We start from the raw sequence: 17,230 nt of genomic DNA on the forward strand, positions 1-17,230 counted from the left end.
GAATACTGCTTCCTAGTTTGAAATTTTCCGCCAGAGACCAACTCCGCCTAACTTAGCCCCGCTGCCAATCACATAACAATGGGGCGGCTCCCTTCGCCCCCTTAGCCAATCGGCTGCAGGTCTGATCTTTACGATCTCCCGCTGAGGTTAAGACTGCCGGCGCTCTCCCACAAGACTTCTGATTTGAGCCATACTAACAACTGGCGCCGCTCAGGCTGCTTGCGAATTTGCAAAGGACCCACCGATTTCAACAACAGCTGGCGCCTTTTTCCTTATATCCATATCAAAATGGTAAGTTTTACACTTTCCTTTTAACGATTTCTTTCAAAAAAGCTTTTTCATCTTCAAAAGACATGCAAATAGGCTCTGTAACACCTGTAATACACTTTTTAAAATATATATAAGCTAGCCTCTAACACTCTGAGCTAAAAGTGCTTTAGTACACAATACCAGCCAAACATGTCCTCCTCAGGTACCTCAATTTTTTTTACTCTTGCTCATATAATGTTTATATTTTACTGTTTTTCCTGTTTTTAAATACTCGTTATTTCTTTTTAGACTCTGAAATAAGTGTGCTCAACGCCTCTCCTTTTTACTCTCTCGATCAAAATGGTATGGTTCATCCTTGTTCTCACTCTTAACAGCTATTTGTGCTATTTGTGCTAGAAAAACAAAACATTTACCCTCTTTTCCGTGTTTCTCAAACTTTCTAGATCTAGCAAACTTTGAGAGCTTTCTTTTTTCTAGTTCACCGAGTTCGTCTCCGCCAGTGCTCCAACGCTCGACTGGTAAGAATATCCTCCTATCGACCCGTGAAAGAGAAGAACTGCTTTCTACGCTGGGTCGCCCTGCTTCTTGTTCTACCGGACCCAGTTCCAACCCCGCCGGAGCTTCTGCTCTCCCCAGACCCTCTGGGAAAAACTATGCTCTCTCCGCCCCGGAGAGGCACGATTTGCTCGGTCCCCGAGCTACGGCGAATCGGAGCAGCACAAGCCCTTCCTCTTCTCCGCAATCAGGCACACGAGATGCACCGCGCCTCCGTTTGAGATCCAATCACGGTTAGTCTCTCTCTAGCTTCTCGCTTTTTTCTCATTTTATAAAAACTACCCCTTTTCTATTTAACATTACTAACTGTTTTGTATCTTACCCTAAAATTCTTAGGGCATTTCACGAGGAGGAGAAGGAGGAGCGCGAGGACCTCAAGGAGAACAAGAACAAGGACAAGGGAAACGCGCAGACGGAAGCTAGCTTCAATTGGTATCCGTCTGGTTTCCCTTTTCGCTGAATTAGTTCAGCTCATCTTATAAAGCTTTTTTTTATTTTTTATTTTTTATTTTTTTTTGTGTGTGTTTTTTAATTTTTCCTTTTTTTTCAAACAAACTGTGTTTTGTTTTTTGTTCTTTTAATATATAATTGTTAAAAACAATAAAAATGGATAACCAGGAACAAGACATTACAGACCCATTTCTTGCTATAGAAACAGCGTTAGCTAGGTTAAATGAAAATACACACCAGTCTCAGAATACACATTCACAAGAGAGTGAGCAACCTGAGGTGATCAATAGTAATGACCCTTTGGAATTGCTTAATTGAGCTCTTGCCCGATTAGCGCCTAGTGAAAGTGCCTTTCAAAATAATTCCCTCAGTGTGGGAGTGGATCAAGATGAAATTCAAACAGAGTCAGACGCGGCTCATTCTCAAATGAGTCTGACACAAAACATCTCCTCTTCTGATCCGTTTTTAGCCATTAATAGAGCTTTAGAAGCTTTGGCCCAAACACAAGATGAGGTTCAAATACCGCCAGAGTTATTGAGCCAAATAAACAGGTTAAATCAAAATCGTTTCGCTGATGATCAAAGCCAGCATTCGCTAGTCTCTTCCCCAGACATCTCTGCGAATCACCCGCTCAACCCAGTAAACAATGATCACCCCTTTCAGCAAGGGGGTAATCCTGAGAATACTTGCTCTGGTAATTCACCAGAACCCTCTTTAATTGTTAGAAAGAAATTTAATAACGTTGAAATTAGACAAATTTTGAATTTCCCTCCTCCAAACGATATACCTGATTACGCACATTATTATCAAGGCGTAATGGCAAGTGCACGCGAAATATCAAACAGTGTGTCCTCCCACGCACGCCCAGGTGATCTTTTACAGGGCATCAGTTACAAAATAATGTTTCAGTGATTTTACGGGACAATCGTGATTTGAGTGAATTTGAAAACTTATTCTTGAGAGCGGTACAGTCCAACTGGACAGTAATGTGTGATGGTTCACTTGAGCTCGTAGCTCAGATTGTTAGACCACCAGCCGGTAGTGGTAAGAGAATGCTTAAACACATACTCAACAGCGAAATTGTGAAAAAGAAAAGACGTTTTTTTATACGTGGTGCATAACCCAGCGAATAAGTTATGTTTTGCAATAAGTCTAGCCCACCTTATGTACCCCGATTTTAATGACCGGCAGGCAGAAGCGTTCGCTAGAGAAATTCAAGAAAAAGCTGGTCTAAACGATCAAACGCCTGTGGGCTTTCATCAAATCATTACATTTGAAATCCTACTTAATTGTAAGATTGTAGTATTTTATCGTAACGAGTATGATCGTAGCCTTTGTAAATTTCAAACTAGTACACCAAATACAGAAAAAACCCTATGCTTATTTTTATTTGACAATCATTACTACGCTATTAAAAATTTAAAAGGATTTTTGGGCACAAACTTTCTGTGTAACTGTTACATAGGGTTTAACCATGTGTTAACCATGTGTTTCCTTGTCATTAAACACTGTCCCACCCTGCCTCAAAACCTCAATCATCATCCCCATCGCTAAGAAGACGGCTGTGGACAGCCCAAATGACTACAGGCCTGTTGCACTTACGCCTGTAGTGATGAAGTGCTTTGAGAGACTGGTCTGTCAGCACATCAGGGCCGGTCTGCCTTCCACTCTGGACCCCCACCAATTTGCCTATAGGACAGCCCCCCACACTGCGCTGAGTCACCTGGAGCACCGAGGAAACTATGTGAGAATGCTCTTCCTGGACTTCAGATCAGCATTCAATCACATCATCCCGGAGATCCTGGTCCAGAAACTGTCTCACCTGGGACTCTCCACCTCCATCTGTCTCTGGATCAAGGACTTCCTGACAAATAGACCACAGTCTGTCAGACTCGGCCCCCACCTGTCCAGCTCCATCACACTCAGTACCGGGTCTCCACAAGGATGTGTTCTGAGTCCCCTCTTGTTTACGCTCTACACATCCGACTGCTCCTACCCATCTCTCAAACACCATCATAAAGTTCGCGGATGACACCACAGTGGTTGGACTCATCTCAAGGGGGGATGAGTCGGACTACAGAGATGAGGTTAACAGATTGACTGAGTGGTGTTCAGCTAACAACCTCCAACTGAACACCACGAAAACTAAAGAACTTATTTTGGACTTCAGGAAGGGCAGAGCAGACCCGGCCCCACTCTACATCCACGGGAACTGTGTGGAGAGGGTACACTCCATGAGGTTTCTGGGCGTGCAGATCTCTGTTGATCTCTCCTGGACTGCAAATACCACGGCGTTGGTAAAAAAGGCCCAGCAGCGTCTCCATTTTTTGAGAGTGCTCAGGAGGAACAACCTGGAGGAGAGGCTGCTGGTGACATTCTATAGAGCCACCATAGAGAGCATCCTAACGTACGGCATAACAACGTGGTATGCAGGGTGCTCAGTTGCAGACAGGAAAGGACTGCAGAGGGTCATCAACACAGCCCAGAAGATCACTGGCTGCCCTCTGCCCAGCCTGGAGGCCATTGCAAACTCCCGATACCTCAGCAGAGCCGGCAATATCATTAAGGACTACTCTCACCCCAGTAATCAACTGTTTGAACTATTACCGTCAGGCCGACGGTACAGGTCACTTAAAACCAGGACAAACAGATTCAGGGATAGCTTCTTTCCCAGAGCTATCACCATAGTAAATAAGCACAAAACAATTAAACCTGCTTAACTATACTTGCCATTGTCACTATACTATGCTGCTATTCATACTATCATTATATTATGCTGCTATCCTGTATATATTGTACTTATTTATTGTCTGAGTACTACAGTTGTTTTATTGTACTTTTTATATTTTACATTTATATTTATTTTGCATTTTGCACCAAGGGAGTGGCACTCCAATTTCGTTGTACTTTGTACAATGACAATAAAGGCTATTCTATTCTTCTATTCTTATCCCATTTCTGCCCTGCTCGCTGCTCAGTATGTATGCAGCCTAACTGCAATGAGTATTTACTCTCTCCTATCTTATGTACCGATTGTAATCGCACCTGTAGATCTCCTTATTGTTTTGAGAGCCATAAAAAAATCGTTGAGAGGCGTGAAAGGTCCGCCAGTAACTGCGACCTCTATAAAAAATGTGTCAAGTGTTCGAGGCTGTATTGTTTAGCATCACATGAAAAAGCTCACAAATGCCAAAAGCGCAAATGCCCAATCTGTCGCCAGGAAATCTCTAGTGATCATCAAACACATGAGTGCTACATGCAGGTTATAGAACGCGAAACAGAACATAACAACAAGTTGATTTTTTATGATTTTGAAACGTTTGTAAACGATCACGGCGAACACGCTCCTTTTCTGGTGTGTACAAAAACATCAGATGGTAAATCTTGGAACTGTCAGGGTGAGGATTGTGCTGAAAAGTTTCTCGCTCATTTTAGACGCCCCCTCTTTAAGGGTTCTATCTTTATCGCTCATAATGCTAAGGGGTTTGACGCATACATTATTCTCAGGGTTATGGTTAAGCAGGGTTTAAAACCAAACTTGATCATGCAAGGGTCGAAAGTGATAAGTTTTACAGACCCAGACTTTAATCATCGTTATATTGACTCCTCCTGCTTCCTCCCCATGCCACTCTCAGCTATACCTAACGCGATGGGGTTTCCAGACAGCATTAAAGGCTTTTTCCCCCATTGTTTCAGTTCAAAACAAAACCTTGCTTATTCAGGCCCTTACCCTCCCCCCTCCGCTTATAGCCTGGAACGTATGACGAGCAATGGCAGGCAGCAATTTTACGAATGGTATGATTCAGTCAGCTCCGGTACCTTCAATTTCATGAAAGAGGCCCTTTTATACTGTGAAAACGATGTTGAAATTCTAGCTCGGGGTTGCGCATTGTTTAGAAACGGGTTTATTGAAGAGACAGGAGTAGACCCTTTCAGCCGCAACACTCTTGCAAGCGCTTGTCTTAAAACTTATTTAACAAACTTCATGCCAGCAAATTCTTTAGCATTACCGTGCCCTCTAAATTACAGTAATCAGGTCAAATCATTTTCCTCATCCTCAATTCAATGGCTCGAATATCTCTCATACACGCAAGGTGTTTTTATCAGACATGCGCTCAATCAAGGAGAAAAACAGCTCGGTAGCTATTATGTAGATGGATATTCCGAAAATAATGGCAAAACATACGCATGGGAATTTTTAGGCTGCTACTTCCATGGGTGTGTTAAGTGTTTTTCGAATCAAACCGATATTAATCCCCTGCTAGGTTCCTCCTCTGCAGACATAAACAGCGCCACTCAAGACAGGCTTGCTAGATTGAGAGCTGAGCATAATGTGTGTCTTGTGACAATTTGGGAGCATGAGTGGACCGAGTTAAAACGTAGTCATGAGAGTGTAATCAGCTTTCTGAAACGTTATGATCCACCAGAGCCTCTGAACCCTCGCCACGCCCTCTTTGGAGGCCGTACAAGCCCAGCACAGCTCCGTTGTACCGCTGGGTCCGGTGAAAAAATTAATTATGTTGACGTAACATCTCTTTACCCATTTGTAAACAGCACCTGTAGTTACCCCTTAGGTCATCCTCAAATAATCTTTCGAGATTTTCAGGACCCTAAAAACTATTTTGGGTTTATCAAAGCGGTTGTTTACCCACCCAGAGGGCTCTATTTTCCCGTTTTACCTTATAAAACAAACTCAGGAAAGCTTCTCTTTACTCTCTGTCGCACTTGTGCTGAAATAAACAACCAAGAGGGTTCTTGTAACCATAGCAACGAGGAGAGAGCACTCAGAGGGGTTTGGACCACTCCCGAATTTAACCTCGCATTAGAAAAGGGCTATAAAACAAGTCGAATCACTGAGGTATGGCACTTTGAGAAAGAGAGTAACACAATATTCACAGAGTATGTACATCATTTCCTTCGCAAAAAACAAGAAGCTTCAGGCTACCCATCAGATGCTGTAACTGAGGAGGCTAAACAGGTTTACATTAAAGAGTACCAGGCTAAGCAAGGCATCACTTTAGACCCTGAAAACATAAAACTAAACCCTGCTAAAAGACAAATGGCCAAACTGTGTTTAAACTCTTTTTGGGGAAAATTTGGCCAGAGAAATAATCTCACACAAAGCAAACTGGTGAGTGACCCCGAGGAATTCTTTAACCTCATGTTCTCTCCAAAATACAAAGTGAGCTATTTCTCTTTTGTCAGCGATGATGTGGCTCTTATTCAATGGTGTTATGGTGATCTCTGCACTCCACTCCCAAACTCCACAGATAACATCTTCATTGCGGCCTTCACTACTTCATATGGGCGTATCAAACTCTATAGTTACTTGGATCAGCTACAAGAAAGAGCTATTTACTACGACACTGATAGTGTTGTTTATCTCACCAAAGAAAACCAATCTGAACTAGAATTAGGCAGGTATTTAGGCGATCTAACAAATGAGTTAGACCAGGATGATTTCATTACAGAGTTTGTTGCAGCTGGACCAAAAAGTTATGGTTACATGACCAGAAAAGGCAAAGTAGTTTTGAAAGCAAAAGGAATCACACAAACACATGATGTCTGCGAGAAGGTCAACTTTGAATCTGTAAAGATTCTTGTTGACAATTACATTGATAACTGTGAAGGGGGGTCTACACTTGGGGCCCCTCAGCACAGTATCGTGCGTAATAAAGCAGCATTTTCACTACAAAATTCATCATTTCCTAAAAAATTCCGAGTTGTTTATGACAAGCGCAGATTGCTGCCAGGAGGTCTGACTTTACCCTTTGGTTATTGAACATTTTTGTTTTTTGTTTTTGTTTTTGTTTGTTTTTTTTTTTTAAATGTTTCAGCCTGCTTTAATCGAGTTTGATCCCAGACTTCATGTGCCATTTTCCTGTATGGTTGTCGGGCCAAGTGGCTCTGGAAAGACCTTTTTTGTGAAATCTGTATTGGAAAACTGTGTACATGTTTTGAACAAGCATATTGACAATGTTGTGTGGGTTTATACATCTTTTCAACCTCTGTATTCTGAGCCTCAGGAGAAAAATAAAAACATTAAATTCATTGAAGGTCTCCCTGAATCTTTTGAAGATGAGAGCCTGTTTCCCTCACAACAAAGTCATCTCATTGTACTGGACGATGTTATTTTTCAAGCAGCTAATCATCCAGAAGTGGTCCGGATTTTCACTCAATACAGACACCATAAAAATATGAGTGTGATGATGTTGAGCCAGAACGTGTTTTTACAAGGTAAACACAGCAGGACGATCAGTCTGAACAGCACTTATATGGTGTTATTTAAAAACCCTCGTGATAAATTACAAGTTAATACACTAGCTAGACAAATATGCCCAGGCCGTGTGCAATACTTTTTGGAAAGTTTTGAAGAAGCAACGAGAGAGCCACACGGATATTTATTGTTAGATTTAACCCCCACCTGTCCAGAGCAACTAAGACTGAGAACAGGGATACTACCCTCAGAACAGCTGTGTGTTTTCCTACCCAGGAAAAAATAAGAGAAACAATGTCTGCAAGATTGAGAAGGAACTTTGCTTTGCTGAAAACACTAACCACAAGCTCCCCTAAAATTCGTAAGGTTATTTTGGAAGAATGCTCACCCGATTTTATTCAGTCTGTTTGTGAGATCTGTATGAACCTTTTAAAAGGAAATATTCCAGTCACACAATGCCAACATAAGAAGTTGAAACGGCACAGAGAGAAAATCAGACAGATGGCCAACAGAAGGGAGGGTGTTAGGAAGAAAAGGAAGCTAATGACTCAAAAAGGTGGTTTCCTCCTGCCTCTCCTCACAACGGTGTTACCCATGGTCACAGATTTAGCTATAGGAGCCATTCGCAAATAAAAATGCAGAAAATGTATCTGATCTCGCCTGAGCAGATCAAGCGCTTAAATGAGACACATTCAAATGCTTCTCGAGTAAGCATCAGAGACAAGACCGAGGATGATCTGGATAGTCAAATGAGACGTGTATTGGAGACTCAAGGTCTAACCCCCGATGAGAAAATTAAAAAGTATAACATGCTTTTACAAAAATACCTAGTACTTGAGAGACAGAAATCAGATGAAAGCAGAGAGATTACCCTAAGACTCCCCGCAGAGCGTCAAGGGAGCCAGAGTGAGACATCTGATGATTATCAGCAGGGAGAAAGCGAGGAGGGGGAGAAGATGGGAAGTGTGAATAAGGTTTTACACGATGTTTTAACCCACATAAATCCACGTTCAAAGAGAAACACTGAATATCTAATGCGTAGAATATTAGCATCAAAAGGTCACATCGGATGGAGTGACGACGGCGAATTGATGCATAGACAAAACCCCATACCAGGAAGTCATATGTTGGACTTGATGAAATTTTTAGCAAGTTCCCGTGCAAGTGTGAAACCAACAGGCTGGAGCTTGCTCGCGCGAACCTTGGCGGATCTAAAAATACCTCTGTCCACTATTACAAACTTGTCGGCCAGAAGGGAAATAGCAGCGTTAAAAGATTCAAGAGAAACAGGAGAATACCAGACATCATCTGAGGATGATGTTATTGTTAAGAAAAAAAAGAAGCAAGAAATTTGTATTGTCACCCAAATGGGTGAATTTCTGATGGAATTGAAAATAAACCATTATGATTTTTTAAAAGTTAATTCTCACTCATGTTTTTTTATTTAACAAAATTTAAAAAAAAAGCACAATACACCACTTTTTTTTATTCCCCAGAAACGTTTTTATTGAAATAGTTTTTAGCACAAATGACAATCATTAAAAGCTTTCAGAGAACACAAAGTTTGATTAAAATTGCTAGCCTTACATATCAATACACATCTGATAAATCGTTTTACAAAACACGAGACCATGCTATCATTTTTGATTTGGTCAGAGCTATATAAAGCAAGTATATCCTCATAACTCTTTCCACGCGATTTGTTAGCCAGGAAAAATATACAGTGTTGGCCACATACCGTGGAAAGCGTGGCTTGTAGCTGTCTTTGATGAAAAGATACTCGTTTAGCATGCTTTTTCAAAAATGTTACAATGCTTTTGGGGTAAAAAGGATAATCCGGTGGGAATCCAAACGAATCATAAAAACTAGCACCTCCATCTTCATCTAAAGAAATAGCCAGCCAGTGAGTTCCAGGTTTGTTCCTAGGATCTGTATTTATGATCATATATGTAGGGCGTTTAAACGAGCGTTTGAGTAATGTTAATAATTCATCTTCTGCATATACTCCAAAAAAACTATCGCCCACCAGGAGTCTCATAATACTGTCCAATTGGTGATTGTTCATGATTCAAAAAGTGAAAACCTCAGTAATAATCAACCAAAACTTGTCTTTTGGAATTGATCTCGAGAATGGAATCATAACAGGCGTAAACGATCAGTGTAGTGGTGTGAGGCAGTGGCACTCTGAAGCGCATTTCAAGTCTCAAGTTGCCATTTATCACAGGTGACAATGCTTGGGTATCATCGGAAGGATTCAGATTGAAAACAAACAATGTATATCCCTGTTCAAACTCCTGTCTGTCAATGCACAAGGACAGATCTTTCAGGTTTCTCCCGGTAGCAGTGTACAGGCTGTAAAACTCTCTTACGGACTGATTCTCAGCAAAATTAGGTTGAAACGCTTTGGCTGGTATTTGCTTACTCTCATGACACAAAGCCAAAAACTCTAGATTGTTGTGTTGGAAATTGAAAGGGCATAAATCATATCGACCTGTAAAAGCCTCATGGTTAACCATGCCTATCACTAGGTAACGGGGAAGTGACCCCAGAAACAGATTCTCATGATGTGATATCCGCGAGTTCTCGGGTATTGAAAATGTCTTTACATTAATCCGGGAGATTGGGTAAAGCGCATTTGCGCGCATCAGAGCGGAGGCATGGCCAAGGCGCACAGCGGGGGAGACCGTGACTTTTCTTACGAACAATGAGGCCCCCACAATATTGAGATGGTAATTGGCATTTTGAGGCGCCATTAGGGTGAAAGCATCGTTAGCTCTTGTGAGTTTAATCCGTAGATCCACATTATTTAATAAGAGTCTTTCGCAGAAAAATATGTCTGAATGTAGCGGGCCCATCACATGGAACTCTCGCGAGCGTGCACTGTAAACTGCCCTGCGGACTAAGCCCCTATTCGGGCCGTTATTCACAACATGGGAGTCGTGTGAACCAGCAGTATCTTTGTAAAAAAGACCTGCACTAAATTGAGTTTTCAGACTTTCTTCTGAGTAATTTAAATATGTTTCAATTATCGCTCTATACGCATGTGTCGAACTCGCTTGTGAAATCAGTCTGTCGCCCAATGTGACGTCACATTGGGAGAAAATGGTGTTTAAAGGGTAATTTATAATTCCAACATTAGCGTCTGCTTCAATATCGCTACCATCAGGGTTTGTTATTTTCAGCCTTAAACTCAGCAGTGTATCATTCAGATCTAAGTAATGCAAGCCATTTCCAGGCACATAAAATTCCAGAGGTCCCCGATCTGTGATCGCTGTTACTGGTAAAATTTCTGAATAACATTTGTCCTCGATTGACATTTGGGTCAGTGGAGCTGTAAACAGATCCAACTCGCTCAAGGTGCATTCGCTTGATCTCTCATGAAGTAAAGACATTGCTGTTTGCTTCTTAGTTGTTCTTGTTTTTAGAATATATCAGTCTTAGGCTTGCGTCCTGTCCTTCTGATGGTTTTCCCACTCTGTCTCTTTTTCACCGTTTTCCTCCGCTTTTTAAACTCTCCCAACCTCTGACCAGGGGGCCGCTTCAAGGGTCTGCGAGAAATTGGGGTCAATCCCGAACCCTCTTGCTGTTCTTGTGTGTTTGAACGAGTCAAATTTGAGAGTGAGGATGTGACAATATCTGAAGCAAAGCCTTTGACAGCAGATTTTAGGTGAGGCTTTGCAATGCTCACACCCCTCTTTATGAACGGGGTTACAAATCTAAATAATTTAGAAAAAATAGATGCTATTCCGCGGCCGTAAATAACAGGTGCACCTGAAAAGCTGGGGAGACCGTTACCAGCCTGGGTTTCATAATACCGTATAAATCTATTATTATCCTTTTCTTTTTTGTTATGAGTTATGCGAGATCCTTGACAGGTCGGAAGTGTAGCTTTACTATCGTTTTACCGTAGGTAAAGTTTACAGGCTCGTTCTGATCGGTTTTGATTTCAATATGGATATTTTCAATGTGTTTGCGCGCTACAGAAATATAGTCTGGTTTGTTAAAGCTCTGTGTGATAATATCTCCGTAATTACCCTCTATTTTGACAGTGCGCAGCAGGGGGGAGTAGCTATCACCCACGAGCTGCAAGGCGGCTATATCAGAATAACAGAATAAATGGTAACACCCCACCTTTATATCTGCAGGATAAGGGGCAAATTTACGCTCGAATCGTTGCCAGACACCTGCTGGGACACCAAGCATATATGCGAGAGGCGGAAAAAACCTGAGCTGATATATGCCCCCAGCTGTGAATTCAAACTTTTTAACAATGGGATGATATTTTAGATAAATATCAGAGTCGATACGCCTGAGGCAGGCTTCAATCTCTGTTCTCAACGTGTTAGCATCCTCATAAAAGCCAGAGCGTATTTTCGTTTTAGCAACATCATCAGGGCTCTGGTTAGCATCACCCTTTTTCCTCCATTCAAAATAAGCCTTATCATTCGGGAGATTAAGCCATGTATAGGGATATGAAATTTCAGTGAGAGCCACCTCCCATGCCCCATCGAGATCGAGATGCTTGGCAAGATCAACACAAAAGCAGCTGCTGGTGTTATTTTTAAATACATTCAAACTTGCGTTTGATGGAAGCGTGACGTAAAAACCCTGCGACCTGACAGTCATTGTTGACCCGTTACCAAGGTTACCAAGATGCGTGTGTGGTCCCACGTTTGTTAAGCAATATTTTTAAGCTCACTGGCTTTAACCCAGCTATTAAATTTTTCAGGCCAATTTCGCCATTTGACCAGTAAATAAAGTTTTCCCCTGTCTTTACGTTTTGCGAGAATTTTGTCTATGTGATAGAGCTTATCCTTGACAAGAGCGATTTTCTGTAGCTCATGCTCGTAAAAACTACTGATAATTTCTTCCCCATCATAATCTTTTATTTTATAAACAGGAGGATCTCTAGGTATGCATTGGTCAATAGTAAACACCTCGCTTGTGAATGTTTGCTCATACCGCTTATCAAACACACCTCTCACTTTGGACAGCCTAACATGATCTCCCTTTTTAAATTTCATGCGCTTTTTTCTAGAGCGAGAAGAAGTGCCATATAGGTTTTGAAATACTAACGCTGTGTTCTCTGGATTTACTTGATTCGGGGCCATTTTAATGGACCGATGATAGCTAGTGTTATAGCTGTGTAATAAATCTTGTAACACATCGATATATCTACGTGTATTTTGAGCAGTGAAGTATCTACATTTTACTTTTAAGAGTTCAATTAAACCTTTCACAGACTGAGGCTTTTAGATCGCTCCCTGTAGCAAAATGATTTATACCGTGCTTTTTCATTAAAGATTGAAAACTAGAATTAAAAAATTCCTTACCGCTATCTGTTTGTAGCTTTTGAGGGATTTGGCTATCTTTTAAGACAGAGTCAAAAGCCTTAGTGACTTGAACGCCTGTTTTGTTTTTCAACACTCTTGCATAGGCTTTTTTAGAGAAAACATCTATAACTGTAAGTAAATATTGATAGCCATCATTATGCTCGGCTAACGCCCTCATATCACAAAGGTCTGCTTGGTATTGATTAAGAGGTCTGGGGACAAACACACGGTTTCTTGGAAAGCGCAGGCGTGCAGCCCTATGTAAGGTGTAAGCGTCTTGTCCAGAGAGGAATTTTTGGGCTGTTTGCGCGTTAATCCTTGTACCAGTTTCATCCTGTATGCTTTTAATCAATTTTTCCACACCGCAAAAACTACCAGGGTGAGATGGGTCATAATATGCACGTTTCAATAGAATCTGCTCTGCCATGTGTGATCTTTGAGGTTATGTTTAACTATGGTTTTATTTCATGATGAGCGGCTAGTTTTATTTGATGTAACATTACACTTTTGATTCAAGTAAGACAAATAATTACATTTGATTCTTGTAAAGTTTTTCCAAGAAAGTTTTATTTGATGTAAAGGTTTTCCACAAAACTATTTAATGAACAAACAATACACATGAACAAGAAAACTGAAAGTAAGGAAAACTAACAGAGAAAAACATTAAAGCTAAAAACAAGAAAAATAAAACATGTTATGAAGAAAAAAAATAAAAAAATAAAAAAATAAAAAGGTAATGGGGGGAGAGCACAAAAAAACGAATACTAGGGGAGCCAAAGGGCGTAATTCTCGTCTAGAACTTTATCAATCATTGTGCGGGTAATTTCGGTAATGCTTGAGTCAATTTGTTGCAGCGCACTCTCTAAATCGCTGGCATCTCGGAGTTCAAAGAGATACGCTTGGGCCACGCCTCTGACTTGAGCCGCTGGCGGTGAAAAACCCTCTAACCGCAAAATTTGTAACAATGTGTTAGTGAAATGTCCATTCCATAATCTTCTACAGAGTTCATCATAGTACTTGAAAAAGTAATATTTTTCAAGCGGGAAAATACAGGAATGGCGTCTTTGTGATGGGTGTGAGATCTGGCACCCTTGACAGACATCCTCCCTGTGTTTGTTTACCAAAGAGTTAACGAGGTACTTGACAGTTAATTTTATAAGTTCAAACACAGCAGTAGGGAGTAGAGTCCCGGCCTCATCGTTCTCCGCATGATCTCCGTGGCATTCGCCGAGGTCGGGGTCATTGTCTTCAGAGTCTCGGAAAAGAGCCCGACACACAGGGTCGCCCAAGGCCCACAGCGATGCACCGGAGACTGCGGTGGTTGAGGGGGTCTGGTCGGGTGATTCCCAACCGAGTTGCGGGTGGCTTGGCGAGTTCCATCCTTGAGGTGAGGAGGGCGGAGGTGGAGACATAGCGGCCGGAGACGCTGAGGCCTGATGCGGGCTCTCCATCAACGGACTCGCTGGTGGTGTAGCCAGGTCCATTGGAGGGCTGGGTGGTGGCGTAGAAGCAGCTGATGGTCGGAGGGATGATGGAGATAGACCGCTGAGGGTTCCAAAGCTGTGGTGAGGCATGCTTGTTTTAACACGATGTGGAGGAGAGAGCGGTTGCAGTTTTTAAAAGGACAGGGTGAGGAGGAGGCGGGGTAAGGGGGACCGGATGAGGGGCGGGGGCTATGTAGAGCGTGGCTGGTTCTTTCCAACAAGCACCACCTGAGTTGTAGTTTTACTCAGCTTAAACAGCTCTAATATTCTGGTATTCTTCTCAGCCACCATCTTCAGCCAGTCCTGAGTCGGAATTCGCAGCAATGTGCTGAAAACACCGGAGTTGGTGTTTGTGAGGTCCAGCACAAAATCATCTTTGTAAGCTCGATCGCATGTTTGGCGACTAGCTCTACATATGCACCTGCAAAATGGAGTGCTCTTGGTCTCCCACTGGGTAAATGTCTGCGTTTTGGTCACCATGCTCGCAGTCTGATGCCTGCTGGGCTCCTGGGTGAATGGCGGGAATGAGCAGGCCTCTCTGAAAACCTGATGGGTCTGTGTTTGCTGGTCTCTGGTTCGCGGTTGCTGCGAGCTCGTTTCCCGCACGCTTCTCTGTATTTCGGGGGTCGTGATGAGAGTGAGAACAGCCCAGTCAGAACAAGTAAAAGCGATCCGCGGTGTGAGTGGACCAAAACTTTCACCCGCTTTGAGTTGAAAGAAAAATATTTCACCCTCTGGAAGGCTGAAGGCATAGCCCCAAAACCCGCCATTGTTGAGCCCGAATCTCTCCTCCAAACGGCTGGCATCTGCTGTTGGCTGCACTCTGCAAAGGTGCATTCGGGTGAGTTCTGGCGTGGCAGAGGATCTGTAGCTGGTCACGGGAGTTTGAGAGACCACATTGAGGTTGGTAGGTCTGGCGGCCATGATTCTTTGTGAAAAAGAAAGAAAACTTGGTTGTTTTTTGTGAGAGAAAAGCTTGTTTGTTTTTTCTGAGAGAAAAAAAACTGTTAAATTTAAGGTGAAATGTTAGATTATTTATCCTGAATGCCAGTAAGAGAATAAACCTATCGCTGAGAAGGTAAATCAGACCTGCAGCCGATTGGCTAACCGGGGTGCGAAGGGAGCCGCCCAATTGTTATGTGATTGGCAGCGGGGCTAAGTTAGGCGGAGTTGGTCTCTGGCGGAAAATTTCAAACTAGGAAGCAGTATTCGGGAGTTGAGCCAGGAGCGAAGAGGCAGGAAAAAATTGTGCTCTGGTAGCGGATCGATTAAGAGCAAAGGGAGAACTTAGACTCTGTGTTAGAGGTAGCTGGTAAGAGGGGTCGTTTTGAAGAAAACAGACTAAGGACTTTCCAGGATTTTTCCCCTGTTTTCGAATATAAGGTTTTTTGGGAATAAAAGGGGTAGCAGGGTTTTCAGGAGTTTTTCCCTGGTTATTTAGTCTAAGGATCGGGGTGAATTTGAGAGAAAAGACTAAGTTTTTGCTTTTCCTGCGCGGAGGATCGGGGTGGGAGGGGGGACAAAAGACTAAGGATCTTTTCAGGATTTTTCCCCTGTTTCCGAAATATAAGGTTTTGGGGAATAGAGGGGTACCTATCGGGGTTTTTTGGAGAAAAAGAGTTTTTTATGTTGGGAGCCGCGGTGCGTTTTTCGGTGAAGTTTTTTTTTTGTTTGTTTTTTTCACGATTCTGAGTTTTATTCTAAATCTCCTTGTTCGGATTAAACAAATGCATATAAATTGAAATAAAGTTTTGCCCCAAGGCATGCAGCCTGTATTTCTGGCCATACTGAACGTTACAAAGCACAAGTTTAACTAAACAGTTTCACTATTTTACTATGTATTAACACGTTTTTCACACATAAGCACGGAGCCCGAAAAACACAGAGTCCGGAGACACAGGCGCACGCGCGCGCCCTGACACACAGCCTCGGGCACGCACCCTCGCACACACGCTGAGCCACCACCAGATGGCGTTTTTAAGCATAAAAAAAATTAACTTTTTTTATTGGATTAAAAAATAAAAGAATGCTATTTGATATAAGAAACTTAAATAATCAATTAGTTATAAGGGGAAAAAGCAATGAGCTATGAACTAGCATATTTTTATGAATATCATATTTTTATTAATATCATATTTTTATTACTTCCTTTATTACTTTATTACTTCCTAGGGCCATAAATCACTCTAGGGGGTCATAAATCACTCGGTTTGACATAAGCGGTATAATATCACTCTCTTTCATGCTACTGTTGGGATTAAATGATTTGAAGTGCCTCAATTCTGCCATATAGTGTAGTATTAACTGGACACGGCCCTGAAAAATAAAGGCATTAGACCAAGTGTCCCTGGAAGTCAAACGCTGCAGACTCTCACTCACGCTTGCCTGGGAAAAAGTAGATAAGACGGGACCATCTGTGGTGGAAAGTTCCTGACACACTGTTTAGACTAGAGTGAGAGAGCTTCTGTAATAAAACTGTCAGGGGCGCAGCAGCATTTTGAGATCAACGTGTCGTGCAGGACGCATCTCCCTCCTAGAAGTAATAAAGAGTTAAATGGTCTACTGAGCAGTGTTTTGTCTTCCATCGGATGCCTCGGAGGAATCAAAGGAACTCGGTGAAGTGTTGATATTTAACACTACACAAAATCATCAAGCAAATGACAATTAAATGACAGAAAAGTTTTTACTACAGAAATTTCTGTGACTACAGTTTAAAAAACCAAAGGAAAAAACTGCAGTGTGAGCAATGAGCTGTCAGGGCTTTTTTCTGTAATTTTACACATTTATTTCTTACGATTTAAGCACAAAGAGCCGTAACAACAGATTTCTGTCTTTGTCACAGCAGCTTTTTCTTTATCATGTAGAGTTAAATATGTCACTTCTTTACACAGTAAGGGGAGTTTCACTGGTCCGGCATACAG

General features: G+C 42.0%; 1 protein-coding gene across 1 annotated transcript in view; it reads left to right on the plus strand.

The window, feature by feature from the left end:
• LOC148094557 (protein NLRC3-like) overlaps positions 1-17,230 on the plus strand; it is a 278,774-nt gene that overhangs the window by 117,979 nt on the left and 143,565 nt on the right. The gene's annotated exons all lie outside the window — the stretch shown is intronic.

The sequence above is a fragment of the Neolamprologus brichardi genome, unplaced genomic scaffold (assembly GCF_056152115.1).
Source record: "Neolamprologus brichardi isolate AB-2024 unplaced genomic scaffold, ASM5615211v1 NODE_ptg000036l+_length_2141236_cov_1, whole genome shotgun sequence".
Lineage (NCBI taxonomy): Eukaryota > Metazoa > Chordata > Actinopteri > Cichliformes > Cichlidae > Neolamprologus > Neolamprologus brichardi.